Source organism: Arvicola amphibius, chromosome 6, assembly GCF_903992535.2.
Source record: "Arvicola amphibius chromosome 6, mArvAmp1.2, whole genome shotgun sequence".
Taxonomy (NCBI): Eukaryota; Metazoa; Chordata; class Mammalia; order Rodentia; family Cricetidae; genus Arvicola; species Arvicola amphibius.
Window position 1 is genome coordinate 87931779 of NC_052052.2, and position 17048 is coordinate 87948826.

The 17048-nt window shown below is 50.6% G+C and overlaps 1 long non-coding RNA gene across 1 annotated transcript; it reads right to left on the reverse strand.

Annotated features, from left to right (window-relative positions):
- Nucleotides 1-382: 382 nt before the first annotated feature.
- Nucleotides 383-2025, reverse strand: LOC119818058. Its single transcript, XR_005285987.1, has 2 exons — nt 1810-2025; nt 383-867 (listed from the first exon to the last, which is right to left on the reverse strand). It is a non-coding gene; the product is annotated as an uncharacterized LOC119818058 (long non-coding RNA).
- Nucleotides 2026-17048: the final 15023 nt, after the last annotated feature.

Here is a 17048-nt window from a genome sequence, read left to right on the forward strand (position 1 = left end):
GACACACAGACTTCCATTCTTGCTCTGTTAACTCTGATGCAATCCTATGTGTTCCAGGGGACACAGTAGAAGACAACCGAAAGGAAGGAGCCTGTGTGTGTGTGTGTGTGTGTGTGTGTGTGTGTGTATATGTGTGTATGTGTGTGGTTTGTGTGTGTGTGTGTGTGTGTGGTTTGTGTGTGTGTGTGTGTGGTTTTGTGTGTGTGTGTGTGTGTGGTGTGTGTGTGTGTGTGTGTGTGTGTGTGTGTGTAGAACAGGAAATAAACATTTTACTGTTCCTTACTGTCCCGGGTGGCACTGCCTTTGTCTTGATACATACTGACTGGTGAGCACAATGACTGTCCCTTCTGGTCTGTAACCAAAAGTGAACGCGCTTTTGGAGACTCTGAAATCAGTGTTTTATTCATGTTTGATATAGGCCATGGTTCTCTCAGGGTTGGAGGCACCGGCCTTAATTTATCTCCCCTCTAAATGGAGAAGCAGGAGCCAGCGAGCCAGAGGCCCACATAGGCAAGCCAGAATTCTGAACCTTGCATCTCTGAAGCCTGGGGGTCACCCAGCAGGCCTCTGTTTGCCCTCTTGGCTCCCCGCTGAAACCTGGCAGACAGGCCTAAACTCCGAAGCCCCGGAACCGGGATCAGTTCCGGATCAGGAATTGAAAGCCTTGGTTTAAGCATCAGGAAAGTGCTCCTAGGATGCTCAAAGGCAGGCTTAGGACAGTTCGTACCAACCATGTGATCAGATCGCTGGCATTCTTCGGTGCTGAGACGTGACGGGTAGGCCATCACGACTTGTAGTACATGGCTTGAAGCACACAGTCGTGTGTGTCGCATGCCCTCTTGGGAAACAGGCCTAGGGAGAGGCAGCCTGTGAAGAAAGAGAAAACAACTGCCCTGAAGGTAAGAAAAGGGAGCACGACTGCCCCTGGGGCCCAGTTCTGTGTACTGTGTAGACCCTCCATCTGCAAAACACGTTTTCTCTAGTTCGCTGAAGCTCGGTCCAGTTCGCTTGTAAAGTCTAGGGTGTGGCTGCCTTAACTGACCACAGAAGAAGCAGGAAACGTGAACTTATGCTTCCGCGCCCCCTGGAGCTTCAGCACCTAAAAACATTCAAAACTCTGGAGAGCTGGAGGCTATGAGGGCTCCTTTAGCGTCGGCATGTGAGGGGGTTGCGAGTTTCTGATTTAACTGCTCACATCGCGTCAGAGCTAAGGCTGTGAGGGCAGAGAGGTGGGGCGACTTTCCCAGCATCCTATAGCCTGAGGGATTGGGGTCTAGAACCCTGATCTCAACCTCCGAAGCTGCGAGGCAAAGCAAAACCCCAAGCCTCTTTTGCTTAGTCAGTCAAGCGCAGGAGCCAGGCGCGGCGATCAGGCTAAGTAAGCACGTGTTGCTAGGCTGGCTACAAATAACGGGGCTAATTCTTCTCGCCCGGCTGGTCCCTGCGCTCAGGGGCAGCCGCAGAACTGCGCCCCTGAAGCAGCTGCAGAGGCCGAGGCCGCCCCGGGGAGACACCACGGGCCCTGGGCTAGGGGTCCCCGCCCGCCGCGCCTTTCAGAGTTAATTAGCCTTCATGAATATGGATGCCTCCGCCGATTTAACACGGTTGAGAGGTCATAACCTGACCTCGGCGAGGCGTGCAGAAAGAAAAGAGGACTTTTCTCAGCTCGCCTCGTAATTGAAAGGCTGAGTAGTAGACTCTGCGCAGTGGGAGTGATTGCGCCACCGCCCAGGCTTTGCGCGCCTAGGGAACAGTGGCTGGGGCCGCAGTGCGCCGCCACTGGGCGGCCCAGGAGTAGGGCCTAATTACCTTCAGGTACGTGCCTCCCACCGAAATGTCGCTGCGATGCTATTGCACTGGAAATGGGTTCTGGACCCTTCCCTCTTCCACGATGGTTTTCATTTCCTGTAATTTGGAGCTGGAAGCGTTTATGGAACATCACATGGTCTTCGTTTACACAGGAAATCAGCTGCAGTTGTGAGAAGATACTGACTCACATTTTTTGTTTGTTGTTTTTTAAATCCTTCTCTCCTCCCACCCCCATCGCACAAAAAAAAAAAAAAAAAAAAAAAAAAACTAGAAGAAGAAGGAGAAGAAAGAAGGAAAAAAAAACAGCTTTCGGCATTTGCTTTTGAAATAGCTTTTGATCCCAAGTCACTGTCCTCCAAAGTGGGCTGTGATTACAAGGGAAACGTGGTTTATTTCTGACACGTGGTAATCTCTCCATGTGAAATAAGCCCGGTGCCAATAGATACTTTTGCTTTTCTCCAGCAAAGCCAGCCAGCCAAGAAGGGCGGGGCGGCCCGGGCGCGCAGCTGCGCCTGCAGCGTCCCTTCGGGGTGGTAACCATTTCCCGAGGAGGCACGCGGGGGAAAGAGGCAGAAAGGCCCTGCCACACTGAATGCGAATCTTGGGAGTTTTGTTTACACCTCGCCCTAAGGTCACCGCCCACACCCTCTATAGCAAAAGTCTTCGCCACTCAGTCACACTCCCCAAATCTGTTCTCAGCCTAGCCCTGAGACGTCACCCCAGCAATCATCAGAGAACAGCCGGGGACTAACAAAGATTGAGAGTGACGTGGAAGGAATTACGATATGGTTTTTCGATCTGTGCCTTCGGACTGCCGCGGACTGGAAGCGTCCCCCAACCCCCTACTGGCTCCCAACCTTTTCCCAGATCTGTTCTGCCCTCACTCTCCACCCTAAGGATAACTGACTGAGGAGAACCAGTGCGCCCTGGGCAACAGCGCCACCTTGTGACTAGCACCCCCAACTCCTCCTCTCATGGCCCTTTTCTGGGACCTTGGAGAAGATTCTTTCAAACGTTAGGGGTGTCTACGTCTGAATTCGCCAAGGCACCGGAGCCCCTGCCGGGGGCTGGCATGGGGCTGCCGCCTTTCTTCTTCCTGAAATGATCCGAAAACACAGAAAATTGTGACTCTCTCTTCATTTCTTTTCCTAAAACACCCCACAATTAAATATTCATCCCTTTTAGTTAAAGCTTGGCTCCCGACTAAATGATTCAGGCACCTATTTTATGGTGAACTGGTCAATTATTATCTTTTCCCTAGCGCAAGTGGAGTTCTAGAGAGGGAAAAGAACGGAGATGGAGGGGCGAACACGCAAGACAGTTTCAGTGCTACTCACTTCCTGGGACATTAGATGGCCCTTGCGGGGGTGGGGAGGAAGGGGAAGATGGGGGTGCATGACGACAGAATCCTGCACACATTTCAGAGTCGGGGAAAACGCCCTGTTTTGGAGTCTCCGGAGCTGTGTGGATTTTGATGGTTACCCTGTCCCCAGCAGCTGAAACCCATTTCCCTACAACTTTGGTGGCTCTAACCATCACCCTCTCCTCCAGCCCGGAAAACCAACAGTCATTTCTGCGAACATGAGCCTTGTTGGCGGTGGGCTCTCCACCAGGCCTACCGACAAGCGGAGGACAAAAGCTTACTTCTGCCATCCTTTCAACCTCCAAATATTAAATCTTGTAACAAGACCCATTCTTTGAAACCAAATATTTGCAAGGATGCCCAGAAGGCCCCTGGCTACAGACAGAATCTCTCCATCTAGCCAGTCTGTGCTGTGGAAAGGCCACGTGGGCTTCCTGAGGCTCTGCAGGCAACAGTCCCCACCCCCACCCCCGCACCCGCAGCTGTTCTTGCGGTCACAGGAAGCCGAGTGAAGAAGCCTATTCCTTCCTGCAGGTGGACTCTGTTCCCTGTTCCCAGCCTCTGCAGGCCCAGTTTTCCTCTCGGGAAACTGCATGTGCCTTATTAGCTAACTGATGAACGATTCGCGTTGGTAGGAGGGTTAGCTGATACTGCCTCAGCTCGTCGGGGCGTGAGAGTTTGTGGGGACTGGTGGGCTCTCTTGTGCCCACTACAATGAGGTGGGGTATTATAATGGGCATGATCTTGGTGTCATAGCCTCAGCCAGAATTCCTCCTCTTCTGCCCACCTTTCTGAAAACGTGAACTCTGTTGGTCCTGTGGAGTGGGGCAGGGGCATTGTAAACTTAATCTCAGTGTGGAGAATAGGAGGTTTTGTGTTTTTTTTTTTCCAGAGAGGAGGAGTTTGATGAAGAAAAGTAAAAGCCCGAGGGCCTCTCCCCTGGAATGCACAGATATTAATGAAGGTCCCTGGGCAGTTTATCCCATAACGGCTGAGCTGGCAGCTGCCTGGGGCCCCACCCAGACGGCCTCTTCTGCCACAGTGTTCTTTCTGGAAGAGTAGGCAGTCCTGAGTTCCTGAACCCAGGGTTTTACATCCTGGACACAATCGTGAATAAATCCACCTTTTGATATGTATTTATTCCTGTTGCGTTCACAGTAGGAAGAAAAAGCGTCGCTGGAAACAAGCCAGAGCGAGATATATAATGATGTTGTTTAGCAGCAACTGTGTCTTTCGGGGCTGTTGACAGTAAAATAAATTAGCATAATAAACATAATTTGCTCCAAAAAAGGGCTAAGGAAAAGCAGATGGTTAGCACATTCCTGCAGGACCTGTTGGTCTAAGTTTGCACGGATGTTTAGCGGTTTGTGCTGCCTGCGACAGATGCTCACCCGGGTTCCAGGTGTCCCCACGTGACGAGTGGGGGCAGGCCCATCTCAGCAGGCTGTAGCCGCTGGGGGATCCGATGCCTAGAAAGCGGCCCCCTCCCAACACACACACAGTCCCCGAGCACATGGAGTGAATGCCCGGGAGCCCCGGCAGCAGGGCAGCAGGCTGGCCTCCCTGCCGTGTAGAGCCAGAGACTGCAAGCGCCCTTGGCCATTAGCATTCAGGGCCTGTCGCCTGCCTAGAGTCCATCTTTTGTGCACTGGGAACAAGGGAGCTTTCTTCCGGGGAGAAAGGCGCCAGCTTCTCCAGGCCAGCATCCAGAGGCTTCCGGGGCCAATGGGCTCCTGCTCTCCCTTAAGGAGAAAAGTTGTTTTTGCCAAGGGCTGTGGTGCCTGGAGGGTTCCCATTCCTCCTCCGGTTGAAAGAGAAAGGACCCGAGGGTCACTGCATTGCAGGTCCCCGTACCCTGTTTGCATTAGGCAGAGGCTCATTAGCAATCTCCCATGAGACTGCACCTCTCTTGAGAACAGAGAGGCAAGCTAAGCAGGAAAGAGGCTCTGGGGAACTGCTCGGAAATCCTCTCTGTACAAGGAAGCTGGAGGGGCTGAGGGTACGCTGCTCGGATCTGCAGCCTCCCAACTGAAAGGGAGAACTGGTCCCAGCTGCTGGGCACTCTGGGGCTGCCTGGGCTCTTCTGTGAAAGTCTGTGTGATGGGTACTGGAGAGTCTGAGGATAGGCAGGAAGCTGTCTGGGGTGGGAAGAAGTTACAATAGAAGTGCCCGTGAAACTGAAAATGACCAGAAAGAGGACACCCTGTCCGAGGGCAGCTTTGCGGCACACCTCGGCTGGTGACGCCAGAGTTAGCCAGAGTGAGCTTTCCCCTGCCAAGCGTGAGGCCCTGCAGCCTTGCTACTTTGACAGCAGCATTCAAGAGGGTTTCCGTGGGTCAGAGGGTATGTTTATTTCCATCCAGCCATTCCAAGGGCCTTTTGAACAGAACATGGACAAACTTGGGGGTCTGCCCCAGATTTGCACCTTTCTGTGTCTTCTGTTTCCACCCACCCACGTCTAAGGTCTGTGTAAAAGCTGGGTGTCCATTCTGATTTTCTTTTACCACCCTCACTCACACCAAATCCTACATCCAGAAACCACACCCATCTGCTGCTCCGTGGATGCCAGGGTTCTAGCCACCATCCTCTCTGCAGTTCCCCTCTCTGCAGACTCAAGCTAGGCTGTGCTGCTCCCCTTAAAGCTTGCTCTTGGGGGCCTGGTTCTCCGCAAGGTGTCATTAAAGATGGACTGCTGGGGTCAGTAAAGGAGAGCAGAAAGAGGGGGTGACCTGGGAGGGCAGCCAGACCAGAATGCAAAGGACACCCCTGAAGGAAAGGTAGGAGCAAGACGGTAATGGAGAGCCTTGCTCTGCGGTGCAGCCAGGACTCCAAGGCCAGGCCAGAGGGAGCCCCACGTGGGCCGCAGATCTTCCAACCCAGCGTGAGTCAGTGAAGTCACAGAGATCCAACCCAGGATCCTAGCCAAGCTCCCAAAGTCCTCTGCTGCTTGCAGATGTCCACAGAGCAGGCTGTTCCCGTCATCCTCACCCTTTCTCCTTCTTTGTCTGTCCCTCCCGGCCACTGTTAGTTGTCTATTTCTTCCCCCTTCTAGTTTACAAATATGTCTACGCCGTGACACATTGTTTTAAGATTCAGGGCCTTCCTTTTCTTGGTTGCCATTACGTCCCTAACACAATTCTTGGCATACAGTACTGTTATGGTAAAAAAACAAATGGGTGATTTGAAATGAATGTTAGGGCCAAAATGGCGATGTGGTAAAGAAGAGGAGGGTGAGAAGAGGCTCTGTGTGAGAGCCAAGCTGAGCAGTAACAGGAAAGACAGGGCTGGAGGAAAGTCATGGTCTTGGCAGTCGCTGGCTGGTGCACTCTCACACACCCTGGCTTCTGAGGAGGCCTCCAGCTGCTCCAGGAAGGAGAGCACGCTGAGGCGGCCCCACAGACAGGGAGTAGATGAGGTAACCAAGGGAGCTACAGGTGCACCTTGGTAGTTGTGTCTCCAGACTCTTGGGTTGGCTCTGTACAAGCTAGACACGCTTGCCCACACATGCACTAATAAAGAACCTGCCTCCTCAAAGACCTGGCATCATTATAATATTAGTTTTGATACCCCTGCCTTTTTGTGAAGCTCGTGAAAGGAACTATCCCCGAGGGAAGAGCTGATCCACTGTGACCTGGGATAGGAAATAGGTCGTTTTACGCCATGAATATGCTACCCACCTCATGAATACGCACACAATCTCCTTTAAGATTCACAGCCTAGAACTCCCTGCTTCTCCCACCTTGACACAGCCTACTCCCATCTCTTGTTGGCATACTAATGAAACTTCTGTGTTGCTAAACAAACTTCTGCTTAAACTGCCTGTGACTTAGACCGCCTGAGTTCATTTCTTCAGGAAGGAGAACCAAGAGGCCCTATCAGCACCACCAACTCATCAGACACAGTAGGCCTAGTCCACATGAGCTGCAGCCGTGAACACAGGATCGGCAACAGCTCCAGCACAGGGTGGAGTGTTCTGGGCTCGCTCTGGCCACATAGCTGGATGGAAATCACAAAGCACCAAGTGTGGGCTGTTTACAGGCATCAAGCCTCCACCCATGGAGCCAGGATGACCAACAGTCAAACTATGGTGGGAAGTGAAGGGTCAAACACAGAGGTTGCTTATCCAAGCCATTCAGAGCTTTTTTTTTTTTTTTTCATTCTCATGGTTTATTTTCTTTTATATTTAAAAATTTCCATCTCCTTCCCTCCTCCTCCCCCTCCCTCCGCTCCTCCTCCCCCTTCCCGCCCCTCCTTCTCCCCCTTCCCTCCCCTTCCCTCCACCCATACCTCCCCTCCCTCCCTCTCAAGGCCAAGGAGCCATCAGGGTTCCCCACTCCATGCCAAGTCCAAGGTCCTCCCAACTCCCCCCAGGTCCAGGAAGGTGATCGACCAAGCCGAGAAGGCTCCCACAGAGCCCGTCCATGCAGAAGAATCAGAGCCCAGCGCCAATGTCCCTTGCTTCTCAGTCAGCCCCCCCTGTTGGCCACATTCAGAGAGACGGGTTTGGTCGCATGATCCATCAGTCCCATTCCAACTGGAGTTGGTGATCTCCCTTTAGTTCTGTCCCACCGTCTCCATGAGTGAACGCACCCCTCACGTTCCTGACTTTCTCCCTCATGTTCTCGCTCCTTCTGCTCCTCATCAGGACCTTGGGAGCTCAGTCCAGTGCTCCAATGTGGGGCTCAGTCACCTTCCCCATCTGTCGCCAGCTGGAGGTTCCCTCACGGTCCTGACTTTCTTTCTCATGTTCTCCCTCCTTCTGCTCCTCATCAGGACCTTGGGAGCTCAGTCCGGTGCTCCAATGTGGGGCTCTGTCATTTTCTTCATCTATCGTCAGGTGGAGGTTCTATGGTGATATGCAAGAAATTCATCAGTATGGCTATAGGAACTGGCCTTTTCAGGCTCCCTCTCCTCAGCTGCCCAAGGAACTAACTGGGGGCGTCTCCCTGCCTGTGATGTCCTAGCCTGCTAATGGAGTAGGGCCTCTCTTTGCCAAATAGCTATTAAGAGTCCTTCCAGGTATGGTGATGCACACCTGTAATCCCAGCTGCAGAATGCTATCTCCTGGGCAAGGCAGCCATTGCAATCATGAGCTCACAGCAGCTGCAGATGTCTGCACTGAGTCCGCAAAGAATGCACCCAGCAATAGCCAGGCATGGGTGGGAGAGGGGCTCACAGGACCTGCCCTTCACTGCTGAATTCCTGCTACTGATAGAGTCAGGGATAATTGGAGTGATTGCCTTCAATTGTGAACTCCTACGAGTGCTCCCAATCCAGTGGTCACACTGATGGCTCCGGTTAAATCAAATGGGTCACAGAACAGAGCAAAAAGATGTGACTGGTGGGGAGAGAGGAGAAGGATAAGCATGGGGAGGAAATAAAGGCAGGCGAGAAAGAACTAACTTAAGTAATTTTAAAAAATAAAATAAATACAGTCTTTGGAGCATGAAATGATCCTTTACCAGCCTCCAATCTGCTGATCCTTAGTCTTGGGTTTCCTTCCCCCAGGCATGTGCAGTGACCGTCTCTGTTGTTTCTGAGTTGAGTCATCTATAGTATTTTATCATAGCGACCCAACTGGATTAAGAAAACTGGTTTGCTCTCTGGCTTTGAGCAAGTCCCGAGTCTTCCTGAGCTTGTTCTCCAGCAACAAATGTAGGGATATTTTTATTCTATATTTACAGGAAAAAGGAGGAAGATGTATGTAAGTTTTAAGGTATGAACAGGATATCCGTTCACTGTGGGAACAAAGTATTATACAGTATTATTCTTTCCTTCTCATCGCCCCCGGCTGTGGCTGCCAATCTGCCACCCCCTTTAGCTGCAGGACAGCAGCATTTATGGAGTGGATGGTGGAGATAGGGAACCAACCCTTCCGATGCCCAACTTAAGGGACCCCAGGAAGATACCCTTTTCCAGAACAATGGTGGTTTTGTGGAGGTGGCAGGAGAGGGGATCTGTGCACAGATCTTTGTGACATTTACAAATGTTTCCAGTTGATCTGCACATACTCCTAAACCAGAAATCCTTCCCTCCTGGACCCATACCCAACAACTGCTTTAAACAGCCTGAAATTTCCAATTATCTCAAATCCTCTTGAGTAGCGGAACATGTACTGTATGTGCTGTGCTCGCGAATCATCCCCAAACGATTACAAAAATCTCAGCTGGGGCCCAGCAGCTGTTGCACAGATGTTCTGCATAGCAGCTGGAGCATTGCTTGGTATCAATAAACACCATCTCGGGGCAGAAGACATGAGAGCCGAGCTAGAAACGGTGATAACAGCAACCACAAAGATTGTTTGCAGGAAGAGGAATAAGACCAGAGCCTCCCAGCAGGCACTGCTCTCCCAGCCCTGCCATGACTGAGGTGCTGACTGTTAGCTGGTCCCGGGTTCAGATATTTGTGCCACACCGCCAGTTTGCTATTAGAGATGGATGTTCAGAGGTGTATGCTAACCCCCACCTCCCAGTCTGTGGTTCCCAAGCCCTGCGTGCACCCTTTGGTACATCCCTCAGAGGTCTGAAAAGACGGAGCTCTGCAGATGCTGATGAGCATGCTCACGAGGGTCCGTGCGCAGCTTCCGATGTGCGCTGATTGCAGTCAGTTTAAAAGCAGTAGATCCATCTCTCCAGAACATCCCGTTAGTGTTTCATTTCTTCCAGACAATAAATATTGCTGCGTTAATCAGCCATTGTTTGGAAGATGGTTAAGCAGTTCATGTGCCCACCAGCAGGGGGTGTTGAAGCCAGCGCTATTGTGTCAGCTCTCCATGGGACTTGAGTCTAGATGGAATCAAAGACAAGAGACTAGCTTAACTCTCATTTTGCTGGTGTGAAAACAAGGACCGAAATAGTAACATACAATGTCACTCGGCCAGGTAATAGTAGCTAAAACAGGATCTCAAGCCTTCTATTGCCGACATCTAGTTTCTTGGCCTGTCCATAGCTGTACCCGTACTCTAAATGAAAACCATTGTTTCCTGGTTAGAGCATCACTAATGAAAGAAAAAAATTTCAACCAATATCTGATATTAAGAATGAACCAGTAAAAAGTAATCTATGAGCCCTGAAGCGTTGGGGGAAGTAGGAAGATGCGTGATCACAGACCAAGCTCCAAAGCCACGCGTCCCTAGGAGGAAGGAGTCTGCTCTAAAGGCTGGGGTTCCAAGTATCTCTTGTGTCTATTCTAGTGGGTTGCCAGATAAGCTGAGGCCATGCGTAAGTCTAGGGATTGTCGAGGCCATCGAGGGGCCCCCTACTCCAGAGGTCATCTGAGTCAGGGGTCAGGAATGGACTCGGGTCGCCATGGCATGGCAATCTTCCTTAAGCCTCGCCCGCCATGAGAATGAGGAGACGCATACGATGTCCCAGTTTCCTCAGGTACCAGTCACAGAAGTGGCCTTGAAATATGCTTGCTCCTGCCTGTTCTCAAGTCACATGGAAGCTTTCTTTTCAAAGGCCATAATCAACATTCACCTTCATCAAGTCTTTTGCTAGAGGACATTTTAGGATCACACTCAAGAGCCCAAAGATGGCCTCTTGCAGCCTCCGTTGTCTCCTGCTGGGTGACCAGGGACACTCAAATCCTGCCCACACTGAGGCAAGCTGCAGGGGCTTCATTTTGAGACCAATTCCATGCCACTTTACATGGCAACTCAACACATCTTTTAAGAGTTACCTAGTCTGGGGCTGGAGAGATGGCTTAGTGGTTAAGAGCATTGCCTGCTCTTCCAAAGGTCCTGAGTTCAATTCCCAGCAACCACATGGTGGCTCACAACCATCTGTAATCAGGTCTGGTGCCCTCTTGGCCTGCAGGCCTACATGCAGACAGAATATTGTATACATATAAATAAATAAATATAAAAAAGAGTTACCTAGTTGGGATGCATCATCTCCCCATACTGAAGCTGAGTAGCTACTGAAACATCCCGGTGAAATTTCTAGGAAAATGCCGCTGGGGACATATGAGGATCAAAAGGACATGTGCGTGAAAACAACATCCCTTTCTTCCACATCTTCAGTGACAGTGGTCCCCGAATGAGGTGGTGGGGCTTGGGGCCTGAAACACCGTTGCTGGTTGGGCTGGCAGGGCTGAGAGCATCTGTTGCCATTACCCTAACATGTGTTGAGCACCTGCCACATGCCACACACTGAGCTGAGTTCAAGGACCACAGGAACTGGGAGGCAGGCCATGGCGCTTGCCCTTGGCTTGTGCAAGAGGGAGGCTATTCTCAAGAAAAGCACGGTGCATCAGAAAATACCTATGAAGGGGAGGCGTGCTATGCTTTATAAAGAACATTGTGGGTGGAGGAAGCAACTCAGCTAAGCAAAGTAAGGCTGAGAAAGCTGGTCCCTTCTCCCCATCACCAGGGAGGTTTGAGGGTGTCAGGGGTGCTGGTCTATGCTCCTTCCCATATGGATGTTTCCAAATTCCATGCATGGTCGCCTGTTTGTTCTTGCAGCACTAACTTACACGCCTTAGGCCAGAGAGTCCCAGAGTGTTGCTGCCTGAGTTTTTAGATGACAGATCGGAACCAAGAGACTTGTCTGCTCTCTGGGTTGCTGTACTGAGGCAGGTACTCTGGGACAGATGTTCTAGAGTAGCTGTGTTGGCTCAGGTATACTTTCGAAGAAATCCTATGGCGGGAATGTTAGAGCAAGCGTGCCAGGGCAGGGTTCCTGGGTAGTGGTGTGAGGACAGGCAGTGATCTAGGGCATGTGTGGGCACAGATGTGTTGAGAAAGGATCCCAGGGCAGGTGTGCCGGGACAGCTGTGGCCTGGAAGTGGTCAAGTCTTCATCTCCGCTTCCTTCTAGCTTGCCTCTCTGTGGCTGCTTGTGCCAAGGTCTCACCTACACAAGTGAAGCCTATGTGGGCTTGGCCAGATTTTTCAGGGGTGCTGAAAGAGATGAGGTGGGTTCAGACCCAGATCTAAGGCTGGACCAGAAAAGAAGCAGTCTGGGTTTGTGTTTGCAGAGCGTGGCTTTGCTGCGGGACCCTCCCCTTCCAGCTCCTGCATGCTCTTTGAAGCCACATGTGGACTGGAGCTGCCCCTCGGTCACACAGGCAGGAGATGCAGGGCTCCCTTCTTTGTTCTTTGGAAATGCCAGCTAGCCTTGGGTAGAACCTACCTGCCCCTCATATAGGTCGTGAGGACGGTGGAGATAAAGTTCCAACAATATATCCCAAGCCTTGTGGAGTAATAACTCCATTTTTAAAATGGCAGGAAGTGATTTATAATTCATTTCAGAAATACCGCCTGCCAGATAATTCCTTTAATGGATCCTGCACTGCTCAGTATCAGCTGCAGAGCGCTCACAGGCGCAACGCAAGTTGGAGCAAATTCCCACCCTCTCAAGGCTACTTTTCTGATTGGTGGGTCAATGGATGTCACAGCCGAGTGCCCCACAAGCTGCTTCCGGGGGGGGGGGGTTGGAGAGAGAGCACGCTGTGGGTCCTCCCTCTGCAGAAGCAAAGCCAAGAGACTCGTTTCTGTGCTGTTTTCTTCCTTTGTTCCTGATTGTAGGGCACGATCTGTGGGAACACAAATTCAAGCAGTCTGAACACTGTCCCTACCCCTAAGCCCATAAGCAAAGTAGCTTGAACAATCCCAGGGGCTATGTGTGGAATCTGAGTGCAGTCCTTTGGAAGCTTGCGGAGAAGTGGTTTGGGTGGACTGGAAGAATCTGGGAGTCTAGTAAGTTGAGCAGCTAAGAGCTTGACAGAGAGGCAGGTGTGCTACAAGGAATCAGGAGAGGTAGGCTTTGCTGTGCCATAGCGGTGCATAAGAGCTGTGGGGAGGTGGCTGGTGGGTTGGGTGTGGGGTGGGCATGGCTCGATCTGCAGGGAAAGTACAGCAGCCAGAAGGTCTGTGACCTAATACTTTATAATCCTGAAAATCCTGTACAGAGGCATGGAGATTTGAACTTTGTCCCCCAAACATGGTAGAAATTTGAAGTGTGTGTGTGTGTGTGTGTGTGTGTGTGTGTACATGTGCATGTGTACATGCGTGAGAGGGAGAGAGAGAGAGAAAGAGGGGGGGGGCAAAGGCATACATTCCATTGCACAGCAGCCCCAGGGATTGACCTGCAAACAGTGTACAGAGGGATGGAGAGAACACGACTTTGGAGCTGGGTCAGGGCCTAGGTAGCTGCCCCTCGTTAGCTGCCCTCATCTGACAGGAGCTTTGGTATGAGGAGGGGATGAGACAGACTGTGAGCTCAGGATTCTCACGTCACATGTGGTGCTCTGGGGACTCCGGCTCTGGGGCACAGGATGATGTAAAAGTTAGGGCCTCTCAGTTCCCAACTCCGATTTCTGATGCTATAGTCCCAGAGTTACTGAGAAACGCTAACATGCAAGTGCCTTCAGATGTTTTCTCTCACAGATGGAATTTTCGGGACTATCCGATGTCTCACAGGTGGAGGTCTCTGACTTCTGACTTGCCCATCTGCAGACATCTTTTGTCATCAGCGAGTTCTCATGATCCAAGACAGCTTGCAATTCCAGCCTTCATGATGTCCTTTCAGGCAGGAAGAGGGAAGAGCTGGAGTGGGAACATGGGAGACTAAAGGTGTACAAACTCTGCCCCTGAGGAGTGTGACTGAAGTGACTGAAGCCCCTCCCTGAGTCTCTGAAAGATGGCAGAAGGGATGTCACACCAGGTCCTAGACCAGACCTTCAGAAAACCCCGGATTCCACTCATTCAGAGCAGACTTTGAGCCTTGAGGGGCACCTGACTGTACTGCCAAACCAAAGGGGTTGTGTTAGGGACATAGACTGTCTGTTGATCCACGCCCTCCTGCCATTCACCATTCCCCAAAGTGCTGGGTATATAAATGAAGCTGCAGAGACCCGTGGATCGGCTTCATCTACCAGGGAACTGGAGGAGGGGGAGTGTGAGCTCTGCATCTTTTTTTTTCCTTTTCATCACTGTGATCAAAATACCAGACAGAAACAACTTAAGGAGGCATTTGACTCCCAGTTTCAGAGAGATTTCAGTTCCACATGGTGGGTAGGCGTGGCAGAATAACTTTGCTCACGGCAGTTGGGCCTAGTGGCAGAGACTCCCTACGTGGTGGCAGCCTAGGAAACTTCAGTTAAACTGAAACCAGGGACAAGTATAACCATCAGCCCCATTCCCCAGTGGCCCATTTCCACCAGCCAGACCCCTCCTTCTAAATGCTCCTCAGCGTGAAGTAGTCCCACAAGCTGGCAACCCAGTGTGTAAAACGTTAGCCTGACACCAACATCTCAAACCCAGACCATAATAAGCTGTCTCCAAGCTTCCAATCCACATTGTTGGAGAAGTAAGGGAAAAGATTATTTTAGGCCACAATGTTCTGGAACTCTAAACACAGTTTTCCGTCACTAGGTGACCAGAGCAGAAGGCAGTAGGTGCTAGTGGCCAACTGCTGTAACATGCCAAACGTTAGCCTTGGCTTTGCACTGATCATGGGCGACACTGAAAGGCCCTGGGAGTCTTGTTTGTGGAAATGCAGCTGATCTTCCGAAACGCCACTGGAAGGAGCGTCAGTGGGGAGGAAGATAGATAGGACTGTGGCTGCTGCTTCACGTCTGCCACGTTTTCGTCATTTAGCAACTTGGAACTAGAAAGGCAGCCTGTGAACACACGGATTGGGCTGAGGGCACCCAGGCGAAAGGCATGATCTTCTCTAGCTGCAGGAAGAGTGGGACTCAGGAGGGTCTGGGGGTTCAGAGCCCTGAGGGGTGAAGGGACCAGGAATCCTGCAGCACTGGGGGATGCTTCTCACGCCCTTCCCTATCCGCGAACGTAGAACTGTGGGAAATGGCTGACAAGAAAGGATGAGCATCTCATGGTTATGGCTGTAAGACTTTCCTCACCTTTGTGAGTACCAAAAGCTTTGGACATGATGGGGCTTCTAGAGTCTCTACATGGTACACGTCATGAATCTGTTCATCCAGATAACAGGGCTTTTAAGAATTTTGCAGTGACAGGCTCAGTGAGTTCAGGTACTTGCCCCTAAACTTGATGACCTGAATTGTCAACATACATACAATAAATAAATCAAAATGCAATTAAAGTATTAAAAAATAAGCTGAGAGTTTAATCCCAGGACTCTGGAAGCTGAGGCAGGAGAGGTATTGCATATTTGAGGCTAGCCTGGGCTACACAGTGAGTTCCAGTCCAGATTGAGGTAGAACATGAAACCCTGTTGAATAAAACAAGATTTTAAGGCATTGAGCATAACCCCCTCACCAGCTGTCTAATTAAGAAAGAAATAAAATTTCAATCTAATGAAATTGACCATCCATCCAAGGTTCACTTATAACCCACAAGGGTTTTATTTTTATTTAGTTATTTATTTTCAGGTTCAGGGTTTTTGTTTTGGTTTGGTTTTTATATTTTTAACTGAAAATAGATTTTTATCATACAACATATTTTGGTTACTTTTTCCTTTCCCCAATTCCTTCCAGATCCTCTCCACCTCAACAGTTACCCCAATCCACTACTTTTCTTTCTCTCTTGCATTAGAAAACAATCAGGCATCTAAACAAAAAATAATAAGAATAATAAAATTAAATAAAGAAAATAAATCGACCCCCCCCCCATCCTCCCGTCTTTGGGGCCACAAAATCCCACAGCTCAGCCTGTTTGGGCGCCGGGGACCTGGAATTGAGTGCACCCAGGCCGGTGGGAGGTCCCCTCCTTCATTAGCCTGCCTGCAGCAAGGTAGGCCCTTTGTCAGCGAGCTGCTTGGCCTGCAAGAAGACCTGACAGTCTGCCAGAGGATCCATCATTCATTGGGGTGAGTGAGGGCCTGAACCGTGGCAGCTGCCCGGAGAAGGACCACTGACATTCCCCAACTCCCCCACCACACACACTTCCTGCTCTTCCTGCAGGGGTTATTCTCCCTGGATACTGCCTCTCTCTTCCTGTCCCTTCCCAGCTTGCACCCAGAACCCCCCCTCTGCCTCATCCTCCCGTCTTTGGGGCCACAAAATCTCACAGCTCAGCCTGTCTGGGAGCAGGGGACCTGGAATTGAGTGCACCCAGGCCGGTGGGAGGTCCCCTGTTTCAATAGTCTGCCTGCAGCAAGGTAGGCCCTTTGTCAGTGAGCCGCTTGGCCAGCAAGGAGTCCTGACTGTCTACCAGAAGATCCATCATTCATTGGGGTGAGTGAATTGAATTCATTGGGGTGAATTGAACTTCTAAAAGAAGACCCAAAGGGGATTATTCAGAGGAACAAATGGGCAGGCGCCAATGCAAGAATTCCTCCAACAATTTGAAAAACAATATGAAAGCACCAGAACCCAGCGAACTTATAACAAGAGGACTTGAACACACTAATCAAGAAGAAGTAGAAAAAATTGACTTTATGAAAGTAATAGAGTCCCTTAAACAGGAGGTGATGGAGGAGAGTTATCTGTCTATGTTACTTTCATTGGTTAATTAATAAAGAAAACTGCCTTGGCCCTTTAAGAGAACAGAAAATTAGGTAGGCGGAGTAGACAGAACAGAATGCTGGGTAGCAGGAGTGGGGAGACACTTCAGGCAGTCGCCATAGTGAGTTGCCATGATTCTCCTCTCTGAGATCGACACAGGTTAAGATCTCTCCTGGTAAGCCACACCTCGTGGTGCTACACGGATTACTAAATATGGGTTAAAGGAAGATGTGAGAATTAACCAATAAGAGGCTACAGATAATGGGCCAGGCAGTGTTTAAAAGAATACAGTTTCCGTGTAATTATTTCGGGTGTAAAGCTAGCCGGCAGCCAGGTGGCGGGACGCAGCCCCGCTGCTTCTTTCTACAAGGAGGTGAAAAACTCCCTTAAGGAAATGGACGAGAAGAATAACAAAAAGTTTGAAGAATTGAGTAAATCTGTAAATG